Source organism: Lactuca sativa, chromosome 7, assembly GCF_002870075.4.
Source record: "Lactuca sativa cultivar Salinas chromosome 7, Lsat_Salinas_v11, whole genome shotgun sequence".
Lineage (NCBI taxonomy): Eukaryota > Viridiplantae > Streptophyta > Magnoliopsida > Asterales > Asteraceae > Lactuca > Lactuca sativa.
This window is the reverse complement of record NC_056629.2, coordinates 87,346,210-87,357,591: the sequence shown is the minus strand read 5'-3', so window position 1 is coordinate 87,357,591 and position 11,382 is coordinate 87,346,210.

Below are 11,382 nucleotides of genomic sequence, written 5' to 3'. Positions count from 1 at the left end.
GTGAATGAAGGATAGTTGGTTCTTAGGGTGAAACCTTAAGAAGATAATGGGGATGGGTATTTGGGTTGATTGTTTGATAATTGAATATAACAAATGTATTATTGTGGGTTGAAAACCCTATATGCTCACCAGGCTCCCAAGCCTGACCCACTCAGTTTTCTTTTCATTACAGGTAATGACACAAGAGTATAAGTCGGCGGACTTGACGAGAGATTTTGGATTATAGATCAGTAGTTGAATAACTATTGTAAGGTCTATTTTATGTTGTTTATGCTTTTGGTCTGTAACGAACATGACATCCCGAGATTTTATTATTTAATAAAAATACATTCTTTTCGAGAAATGTTTTGATAAAATGGTTATCATATTTTATTTTGGGAACAAATTCCGCAACCGTTTTCTTTAAACGATCACTCTGATTTTGAAAACAAAGCATAAACAAATCGGTCTTTTCTGGCCGTGAAATTGGGGATGTCACACTGCAGGTCTGCAGGTGCCAAACGTCATACCTTATTTTCGACTATACGTTGTCGTTGTAACCAGTCTATAGTATGAGTTTGTGTATAGATCTATACTGGATTGACTATCCTACACCTTGCTGCTAGCTACAGTGGGACCTGCATGTCTGCGGGTGCCAAACGTCATTCCTTATTATGACCATTCTTATGTTGTTGTTACCAGTCGATAGTATGGTACAATTTATCACATAATGCCTTAATATAAATCCGATTTAAGGTAGTTAGTACGGCAGTAGTTCTTATAGCACTACACCATAGTAGTATTTCTTTTTCCCATTACATTCACCTCGTAAACATTCACACGACGCACGGAAATGTAGAATCTATATTTTTGGATAGTGATAGTTGTACTTTGGAAAATACATACGCTTAAAAGAGACACACATACAGAGCAGTTAGATCTTGGTAGAAGACTATATTCAGAACAATTAGGTCTTGGTAGAAGACACCTTCATATACTAGTAGGAATCATAGGGATTCTAGGGTTTTTCAAACACTTACAGTTCATATAAACTTTAAATACTTACAATACATAGACTTACAAATTCTTACATACAAATTAAGACACTAAATACTTATGATCTCACCAGCTTCAAAGCTGATACTCGCTTTCAAAATTACTTGTATTCTCAGGTCATCATAGACAGGTACCGTTGCAAGGAGAAAGGAAGATGGAGCTTGTTCAAGACTTATCTTTCATTTTGATTTATGCTTTAGTGTTTATCAAAATTTGATAAAACACATTTGTATAATAATTATATTATTAAAGCAATGGATGATGTTGTTGCTTGTTTACTACTTTACATTGTTTTTGATATTATACATGACGTCCTCCGCCCCAGAACGTTTCCGCCGTTCTTGGTTTTGGGGTGTCACAGATTGGTATCAGAGCATTGTTTATAGTGAATTAAGTATATCAACCCATAAAAGATATACTAACTATAAATACATAAGGGATTAAAAATACTCTGACCAAGAGTTTATACTTTAAATAATAAAATATTTAATTAAGTATACGTGCTGCATTCATATTAAAATCAGTGTCACTAGGACAGTACAAAAGAATTACGATTGTTGGGCAACACAAGTGGGCTTAGAGACATATGGTCAGAACTGGGAAGATATAGCCTGATCACCTATATTATCCGAGGGTTGACTAGCATGTGCCTAAGTTTAATTGTGCGGTTGCAACAATGCTAAAATCTTACCAACCCTACCACAATGAGAACAATAGAACATAACATTAAAATTTAAAATACTATAGGTGTATTTGGTGTTACTATAAGTACATTATACTTGAGAACTAAAACGGGATCTTCATTACTAAGTTAATAGTTGCTAAGTGGATACACTAAGGCTATATGTAATTAGGATGTTATAGACTTAGAATCTGTGAAAATTTTACTTCACCCCTATTTTGTGTGAATATGGAGTTAAGGTCACTTATTCGAAGGTCTATCCTGTTTAGATTACACATAGCTGGTATGCACTTCATAAATAGCGATGTAACTAATGAAGGTTTTCTAAATAATTATCTAGATAGTTCGTCTAATAATTATTCCCTTACCCTAAATTATCGCATAGAAAACATAGCTGGACTCCATCCCCACGGCAACCAGTATCTTCCGAACGAAGTCATAGCTGGTTGGTTTGGAGAAGAACCAGAGAATGATCATCCTATCCCCTTGAATGATCAACATGATGAAGACTCTTCGTATGATGCCCACGAGAGATCAGAGAGAAACCATGAAACCCTGCTGCAAGCACTAGCTGAATCTCGAGCCAAAGTCATAGAGCTCCGAGTACACCAGAGGGTGTACGAAAGATACCTACTCGACATGGAACATCGATTGGCTGAACTAAGAGTACACCAGAGGGATGACCGTCGCCAGTAGTGGACGCTTTACTTTATTTCTTTATTAAAAGGGATCGTGTTTTCTGTCTATGCCCGATGTGGCATTTTCTATGAAACTATCTTGTACCATAAGTACTTTAGTTAGGTCCTTATGTTGTCCGGAACTATCTTCTCTGGATATGATGTAAGACCTTTACAAGGTCATTTTCCCGAATCTTTACGTCATGAATATCAAAGAGATTGACAGCCGGCTAACTTCTGTGTCATTCTTTATTCAAGTACTCTTATCATACTCTCATTGGAGTCTATCTGAAACCTGTTTTAGTCAAGTCATTGGACTATAGTAATTTAGCTCCGGAGACATTTCCATGTCTCTTACAGTGGTTGGATCTTGTTATTCACCAACCCACGATACCTCGGCTTGAACAACAAACATCTTGAGACCATTCTACGAACATACTTCCATTCCATACTAGGACTGCATCATAGGGAGGTAGGTCAAACCTTCGCGAACATACTTTCATTCTGTACTAGGACTGCATCATAGGGATGTAGGTCAAACTTTCGAGAACATAGCCGTACTCTTTCCATGAACAATCTAAGTACATCAGGGTCAACCAGAATCGCTCACAAATCCTTATCTTTCGTGTTACAAAATCATGTCATCATCAGGAAACGATCAGCCGAGCAACGAAACCCCCATCCTCCATATCGACACCGCTACCTTTGAAACAGCAGTTACAGCTGCCGTGGTGGCTGCCGTAACCGCGGTCCTTGCACACCGTAGCGCTATCAGCACAGTCAATGCTGTTGATGGGAATGGAGTTTACAATAGTGGTATCCATCCAGGAAGTCATCAAACGGTAACGGCCTCAGGCCCGCAAAACCGACAATCAAAGAATAAGAAACGGAAGCGTCAAGCTCAGAAAGAACGCAAGAAACCCCGAAAACTTGCCATGCAACAACAGCAAGTGGAAACCTCTGCCATCCCCGTACCGAGTAGACCATACAAAGGAACACTCCCGAAGTGTGACCGGTGCAATTACCACCACGAGGGAATTTGCCGAGCCTTGCAATGCAAAAATTGCAACAAGATGGGGCACATTGCTCGTTTCTGTAGAACTACCTCCACCACTAGAGCAAGCCTAGTTTTCTATAACTGTGGTGAGTTTGGGCACTATAAAAGAGATCGCCCGAAGAAGGAAATCAAGGAAAGAACCCGCATCCCCATAAATCCCACACGACACTTCACTTCTACCACCAATGTTGGTGCTGTCCAGATATGTCACCAATGCGGTGAAATTGGACACTTCAAGAGAGATTGCCCAATAACAAAGAACTCGGGTGTTGATGGGAAGATTCTCAGGATCACAGTTGCAGGAGAGCCTATGCCAGAACCCTTGTTATTGTAACTTAGGCGTGTTGTTGTAACAGACTTATAAACTATCCAGAACTAGTGCAACTAGAGTCTTACCTTTTGCGAGATCTTGTCTATTTAGGTGTTCTCGTGCTGCGTATACTTGTCTTTTGTAGTATATCTTATTCGCAGCAATAGTCTTGTGGTAAATCTGAAGTACTGTAACTCTGTTCATGGTTGCACGGTTGTGTTTTGTCTGTAATCGTCTTATGTTCGAATCTAATGTCTTTAAGTTTCAGTATGATTCCGACATTATCATACGACTCGATTAAATTTGATCGTCACGAAAATAGCTTTATACGTACATCTCTTTCTTCTAGATCACTTTTCCAGCGAAGCCGTCATATCAGAACACCGAAGTACTCATTCCAGGAGTACCTCTTAGTTATTTTCTTTCCGAAGAAATCCCCGAAGTACCACTCGTGCAGTACGTCAAGTTTAATCCAAAGATTCATGCGATTGATCTATCACTGAGGAAGGTATACATAAGGGTGATATATAATCAAGCTTCTACAGGTTTAGAATTGATGATTCCACTTTAACTTCTTTTTCCCTGATGGGATGTGAGCTTAAAGAAGAATCAGTTATTCGACTACCTTTTCAACCTTAATTATATACGACTCGTATACCCGAAGTTGTGATTGTGAAACCATGTATGAATTCTAATACGAACTTCAGGACGGAGAACTGCTTAAGTCTACGAGTAATCACATTGTCATGTGAACAAACTTAGAACCCAGTACGACTCTTGTAAACAGATCACCCTATAGTCTAAACACCTACAGAGATACCAGAACAGCGCAAACAACATAGCGAGCTACACAGAAATAGAAATAGAAGACTAGGTTTCTCACCCTAGAGAACCCCGGTCATATTCTCCCAGAGATCGACGGATTGCATCGCATATGCCTCGTATAACGAGGACTTCGTCAAGATTTTCATAGAAATCGTTATCTCTGCCGCGCATAGATGAAATGGTTGAGAAAACGCAAGGAAAGAATTACTTTCAGGAATGGATCTGAGATCCGAATATCACCAGTCGAGTGTTAGGGAAAGATGTCCGAAAGACTATCTCCGAAACTCGATGCGGACACTTCGAGTCCGTAGTGATACCCTTCAGATATGACCAATACGCCCATAGTTTTCATGAGCTAAATGAATAGGGTTACGTCTTTCTTACTTGGATCAGTTCGTCATTTCTCCATGTAATGACTTACTTATCTACCCTCGTAGTAAGAAGAAAACGCAGGGAAACATTTCCCACAGAGGAACTTTAGCGAAGTTCTCTAGGCACGAGTTTTGAAATTGACGAGTCAAATTTCTATGACACACTGTTAGTAATGTCGTAAATTATGAGCACTCTTTCAATTTCTCAAAACCATTGAACATTAATCAAGACCAGAGACGCCGACAGTCTTTCGCCAAATTCTAGGTCTTACCGACCTACCGTCTTAATTCATTCAGAACTCCTCGCAAGCTACAGAAACTCGTACGACTTTGACCCAGCAAGGGGTGGCGTTTGACTGGGATGTTAAGCAGGAAAAGGAACCTTTGGAATTCCATGTGAGTGACCAAGTTCTTTAGGAAGTCTCACTTTGGGAATGGCTTAATACGCTTCGTATCGCATGGAAAGCTAAATCCAATATAGTTAGGACCTCCGAGATTCTCATCAGAATCGGTCCTGTGTCTCACACAAACTAGACCTACTCCGCGAACTCAGTAACGTACATTCTACTCTTCGCGTATCGATCGTGAAACCATACCTTTCCGTTAAGACTCTAGTAAGTCCACTCGTCAAGATCCTCGCGTCGGTACTAGAACTGTAGTGACCCTCGACCGAGAGGTCAAGCGGACGAAGCAACGCCGTCGCCAGTTAGTGAAGGTTCGTTGGAATGCCAACCGAGAACCCGATTTCACTTAAGTGCGCTAGAACCAATCGATTAGGAAGTTTCCTCCTCACGACTCGATCATTCGTGCGTACTTCCTTGACTAAATTCTAATTTCGGGACGAAATTCCCTTCAACAGGGGGATGATGTCACAACCCGAAATTTCCATTCTGAACAAACCATTTCAATCCAATAGAAGTTAGAACGGTTACAGTGAAAACTTAGATTTCGAGTATAAGTTTGGCAGTTTTCAAGATTTTACACTTAAGAAGATACGAGGAGAGTAGATGCACTAGGGTTTTGTGCAACACTGAAATTCCAATACTCTCGGATATTATAGTTCATTCCGAGAATAGAAATATTTTCTGCCAAAAATCTCAGGACTATGAATAGAATTCTGAACCAAATTGGTTCATTAGTTGAATTCCAATTAGAGAAAAGCCAAATTCTCTCTCACGGATCTTCGGGTTTTCATCCCAAATCGTGAGTACACTTCTCTAGTTGTGTTATAATGCTTGTTTTATGCTTATTAACATAGATTGTATGGCAAATATATGAGATCCGGGAGTTTACCGCCCAAGAACGTTCTTGGGGAGTAAACTCCAAAATGAAGCTTAAAGGCCATCTAGTCCCATTTCCTGGTTAGGTAACTAGCTTAGGATAATATGTATGATCATTTGAGACTAGAAATCAATCAAGAACACATAGCTTTAGGAGTTTACGGCCCAAGAGTTTCTTGGACCGTAAACACCAATTTCAAGGGCTTAAATATGCCCTAATCACCCCAAAGGCTTTAGACTTTAACCGTCAATTACTTCTAGCTAAATTGGAGACTTTAACACATCAAGAACACCCTTTAAAGGGAGTTTACGGCCAAGAAATGCTCTTGGGCCGTAAACACCATGTAAGGGCACCAAAGTGTGCCTAGGGTCCCCCTTAGCCTTAAACAAAAGCCTAGAAATTATCCTACTTGTGCAAGAGACCTGAAAGAATTAAAACATCCATCACATGAGAGTTTACGGCCGTAAACTCTAAGGGATGTGGTCTATTGGCCGTAAACTCCTCAAAGGAGTATTATCCATGCCCTAAACTACCCAAAGGATTAAACCACCAAGCTAGGCTTATCCTAGAAATGTTTGAGACTTGAAAACACCATAAAACCCCTCCCAAGGGAGTTTACGGCCATAAACTCCAAGGGAATATGGTCTCTGGGCCGTAAACTCCCCAAAGGAGTTAATATGGCACCCAAACACTTGTTATAGCCTTGAAACAATTCACCACTAGAGTTGTAGTAATTCTAAGCTTCAATTAGGGACCCTAAGGAGAGTTTACGGCTAGGAGTTTACTCCCCTGGGCCGTAAACTTCAAAATATATGTTCATTTGACCATAAACTCCCATTAGGGGCATTGCACTCCTTTGTTGCAACCCATTAGCCTTCTAGCACTTGACCAAAAGTGTTTTCCTCGCGTTTAAATGTTTATACTTGTATAATTAGTCTTTTAATCACTAATTATTTATATACATATGCTTTCATATGAAATTAGGATAATTGTGTGTGTCTAAGTCTTCGCTTGACACCAAGCACTTGCCCGATCCTTCCGTACGATAACAGTTCGTTCAATTCCAGTCACTTACTGCAGGTGAGTTCATACGCCTTAAATAATGTTTTAAACTATTTTTAAATGTTTTTTTTTGGGGGGGGGGGGGGGGGGGGGGATACAAGTAGAATTATGCTAGTTATTATATCAATCTCATGCGACTAATAAGTAGAATTATGCTAGTTATTATATCAATCACATGTGATTAATATACAGCATTCAAAGGATTTGGCTACTCATTAGCCGTTTTACCAAACGGTTTCCTTCAAATGATTTTTATAAACATTTTATATGTTTTAAACTCCTTATTACACTGTATATTTTACTTTGTATATCACATTCCACACTTATTTACAATTGTGTTTCAATCAAATGTTTCTTTATACTAAACTGTTTTATCAAAACCCATGCCTTCAAATTGTTTTATAGGTTGACATCAAGTTGATCTTTTCTTAAAATAATAATTATGTTTTAAATGTTTTACAAAACTTATTTATGCTTTTATATTATAAATTGCATGCCTCTATATGTATAGTTATATAAGAAATGTTTAAAAGACTTAGGAAGGCTATCCACCCTATTTCCATTTCACGCTTGAGATGTGGTCTGGTGGGGTATATATCATGTGTACATATATAGTCATAAAAGGTCCTTCCAGTTCATCCCATGCCCTTGGGTAGCAAGGGTATACATCCATGACCATACGTACCAGATAGATTACTAGTAAACTACCATATAGGTAGTTTAGGAAGATTCTAGAACAATTACTAGAACCCGATATCATACAATGAGTCAGTTCATTCATGAGTCAATACTTTCTAGAGCAGTAAAATACATTACATATACAACTATACTAGGAAGAGAACATATACAACTATACTAGAATGATTACATTACTATACTTGCTAGGTAGAGAGCATGTACATTACAGCTACAACAGTTCATTACATTACATATACAAGAATACGTTAATAATAGTGATTTAAATCGGAGCATGACTTAAATGTCATGGCCCGAGTTATAGCCAGAGTCTCTTGAAGGGAGAGCATGAGTTTGCATATAGATCTATAATGGATTGACTATCCTACACCTTGCTGCTAGCTACAGCGGGACCTGCAGGTCTGCGGGTGCCAAACGTCATACCTTATTTTCGACTATACGTTGTCGTTGTAACCAGTATATAGTATGAGTTTGTGTATAGATCTATACTGGATTGACTATCCTACACCTTGCTGCTAGCTACAGTGGGACCTGCATGTCTGCGGGTGCCAAACGGCATTCCTTATTACGATCATTCTTATGTCGTTGTTACCATTCGATAGTATGCTACAATTTATCACATAATTCCTTAATATAAATCCGATTTAAGGTAGTTAGTACGGCAGTAGTTCTTATAGAACTACACCATAGTACTATTTCTTTTTCCCATTACATTCACCTCGTGAACATTCACACGACGCACGGAAATGTAGAAACTATATTTTTGGATAATGATAGTTATACTTTGGAAAATACATACACTTACAAGAGACATACATAGAGAGAAGTTAGGTCTTCGTAGAAGACTATATTCAGAACAGTTAGGTCTTGGTAGAAGACACCTTATATACTAGTAGGAATCATAGGGATGCTAGGGTTTTTCAAACACTTATAGTTCATATACACTTTAAATACTTAAAATACATAGACTTACACATTCTTACATACAAATACTTACATACAAATTAAGACACTAAATACTTATGATCTCACCAGCTTCAAAGCTGATACTCGCTTTCAAAATTACTTGTATCCTCAGGTTATCATAGACAGGTACCGATGCAAGGAGAAAGGAAGATGGAGCTTGTTCAAGACTTATCTTTCATTTTGATTTATGCTTTACTTTTTATCAAAATTTGACAGAACACATTTGTATAATAATTATATTATTAATGCAATAGATGATGTTGTTTCTTGTTTACTACTTTACATTGTTGTTGATATTATACATGACGTTCTACGCCCCAGAACGTTTCCACCGTTCTTGGTTTTGGGGTGTGACAATGTGTTTTGATAACTTGATATAAACTTATGATTTTTGTGATTGTGCTATTGAGATTAAGGTGATTTTAAATGGAAATTTTGTTTGAAAATTTATGGTGTTACATTTTTTATTTTAACTTTTAAGGGAGCAAAAGTCAAAAGTCAGTTCTGAAAAAGTGTTTGTCAAATTTTTTTGACTTTTGATGGTAATTTACCTTGTAAGAAGGCAAAAGTCACAAAAAATCATGTTTTCTTGTCTTTTGAAAAACCACCAACTCCTTCTTGCCAAAACCGACGATACTACCAAAACCGACTTGAACATAAAAACTTCCCATCTTCTCTCACTTATTGAGAGTGAGTGTGTGCCTTTCGGTTGCGTTGGATTAACGAAGGCAATTAGGCTCGAACATCCAAAGCAATTTGTAACAATGAGATCAAGAAACATAAACAGTTTAGATCCGCAAGCCATTAATTCCTTGTGAAAGTAGTGTGAAGTGTAATGTCCGTCAATTCCTTTCCAGGTCTCTTCTCCTTGCTCATCCACGTTTCAAGACAAAGAAATTTTAGAAATAAAAATAACTAAGAATAAAAATAAAATTAAAATACGCTAAAAAAATACAATAGTTTTGGATTTTTGATTTTTCTTAAAAAGAAATAAAAACATAAATAAACATATTTTTGGAAATTTTGAATTTTATGACTTTTGTTTGGCTTTAATTCTCCCCCTAAATTTGTGTATAGAGGAGAAAGAAAAAAAATATGAACAAATTTAACAAAAACAAAAATAAAATACAAAATGTACAAATTGTTTTTTGTTAGTCTTCAAAACGAATCATTTTAAGAAAACTCAGAAGCACAAACTTGGTTTTAGAAAAATAGATTTTTGGACGATTGAAAATCAACATTATTTTCACAGAGAATAAAAGAGTTAGAAAATTCAAACCGTAATTCAACAATTTATGTAATCCCCATTTGTGATCTTTCCTTTTTCCTTTCCAGCAAAGGACACATGCTCTCCATTAAAATTATGAATGTCATGCAAATGAGAGAAGTCTCCTATCATGTGTTTGGAAAAACCATTATCAACATACTGAAGTCAAATGATATTCCTACATTTCCGCTCTGGCACAAAGTGCGGGGTTAATTGGTTTTGTGAACCCAATCCATTTTGAAATTGGGTTAACCTTTGCCATCTATGCGTAATACGCGTTCCCAAGTCATATCCCGTTTATCAAACACAAAGAATAAAGAGATGTTAGAATTTTTAGGTGATTTAGGAGTGGGAACTTTTGGTATCCTTCTGTAGTCAGGTTTAATCATTTTCTTGTTTAATCAGATGGATGCTTCAACACTTGTTTTGGAGCTTGAGACCGATCGCCGAGATGACTTGGACCTTACCGATCTTGGTTTAATTGAACTATTTCTCAAATCAGATCTCTTGTTAGACATGACCTTTTTGTTCTTGAGAGTCTGATTTTTGGTCTTGGCAGTATTCCAGTCACCATCACGTGATCTCTAGGAGTTTCTCTTGAGAGATATTCCTTGAGATACGTTCTGCCTACCTTGGGCATAATAGGGAATATATGCACAATTTGGACAATTTCTGGCAATGTGACCAGGAATTCCACAGTTAAAGTAGGTTTGTTTTTTTTAAAAGGAATACTTTCAGACCTTGGTCCCTGTCCAACTGAATTTCCACAAGTACAAGCACATTTAAGAAATTGTTTCACAACTGTATGTTGCTTAAGATTGTTAGCAGTGTTATCACAAGCTTTTAAAGAAATAGAAGATAAAATGCTAGTGTTTGAAGAGTTTTCATTAAAACTAGAATTATCTTTGTTTTTCTCGCACCCGTCTTGCACTGTTACTTTCTCTGCACATGAAGTAGAAACATTAATATCGTTCACCTCAATATTCTCAGTTTTGTCTGATTGTTGAATCTTAACTGAAATAGTTACAAGTTGGCAGACCATGTTGAACATATTTTTCTATCTCTATGGTTTCAGAAGTCGGAGTATAGTTATCATTGAAAGGAGGTGGTTCACTGTGATACCCCAAACCCTCTTTTTGGTTACCCGACCACT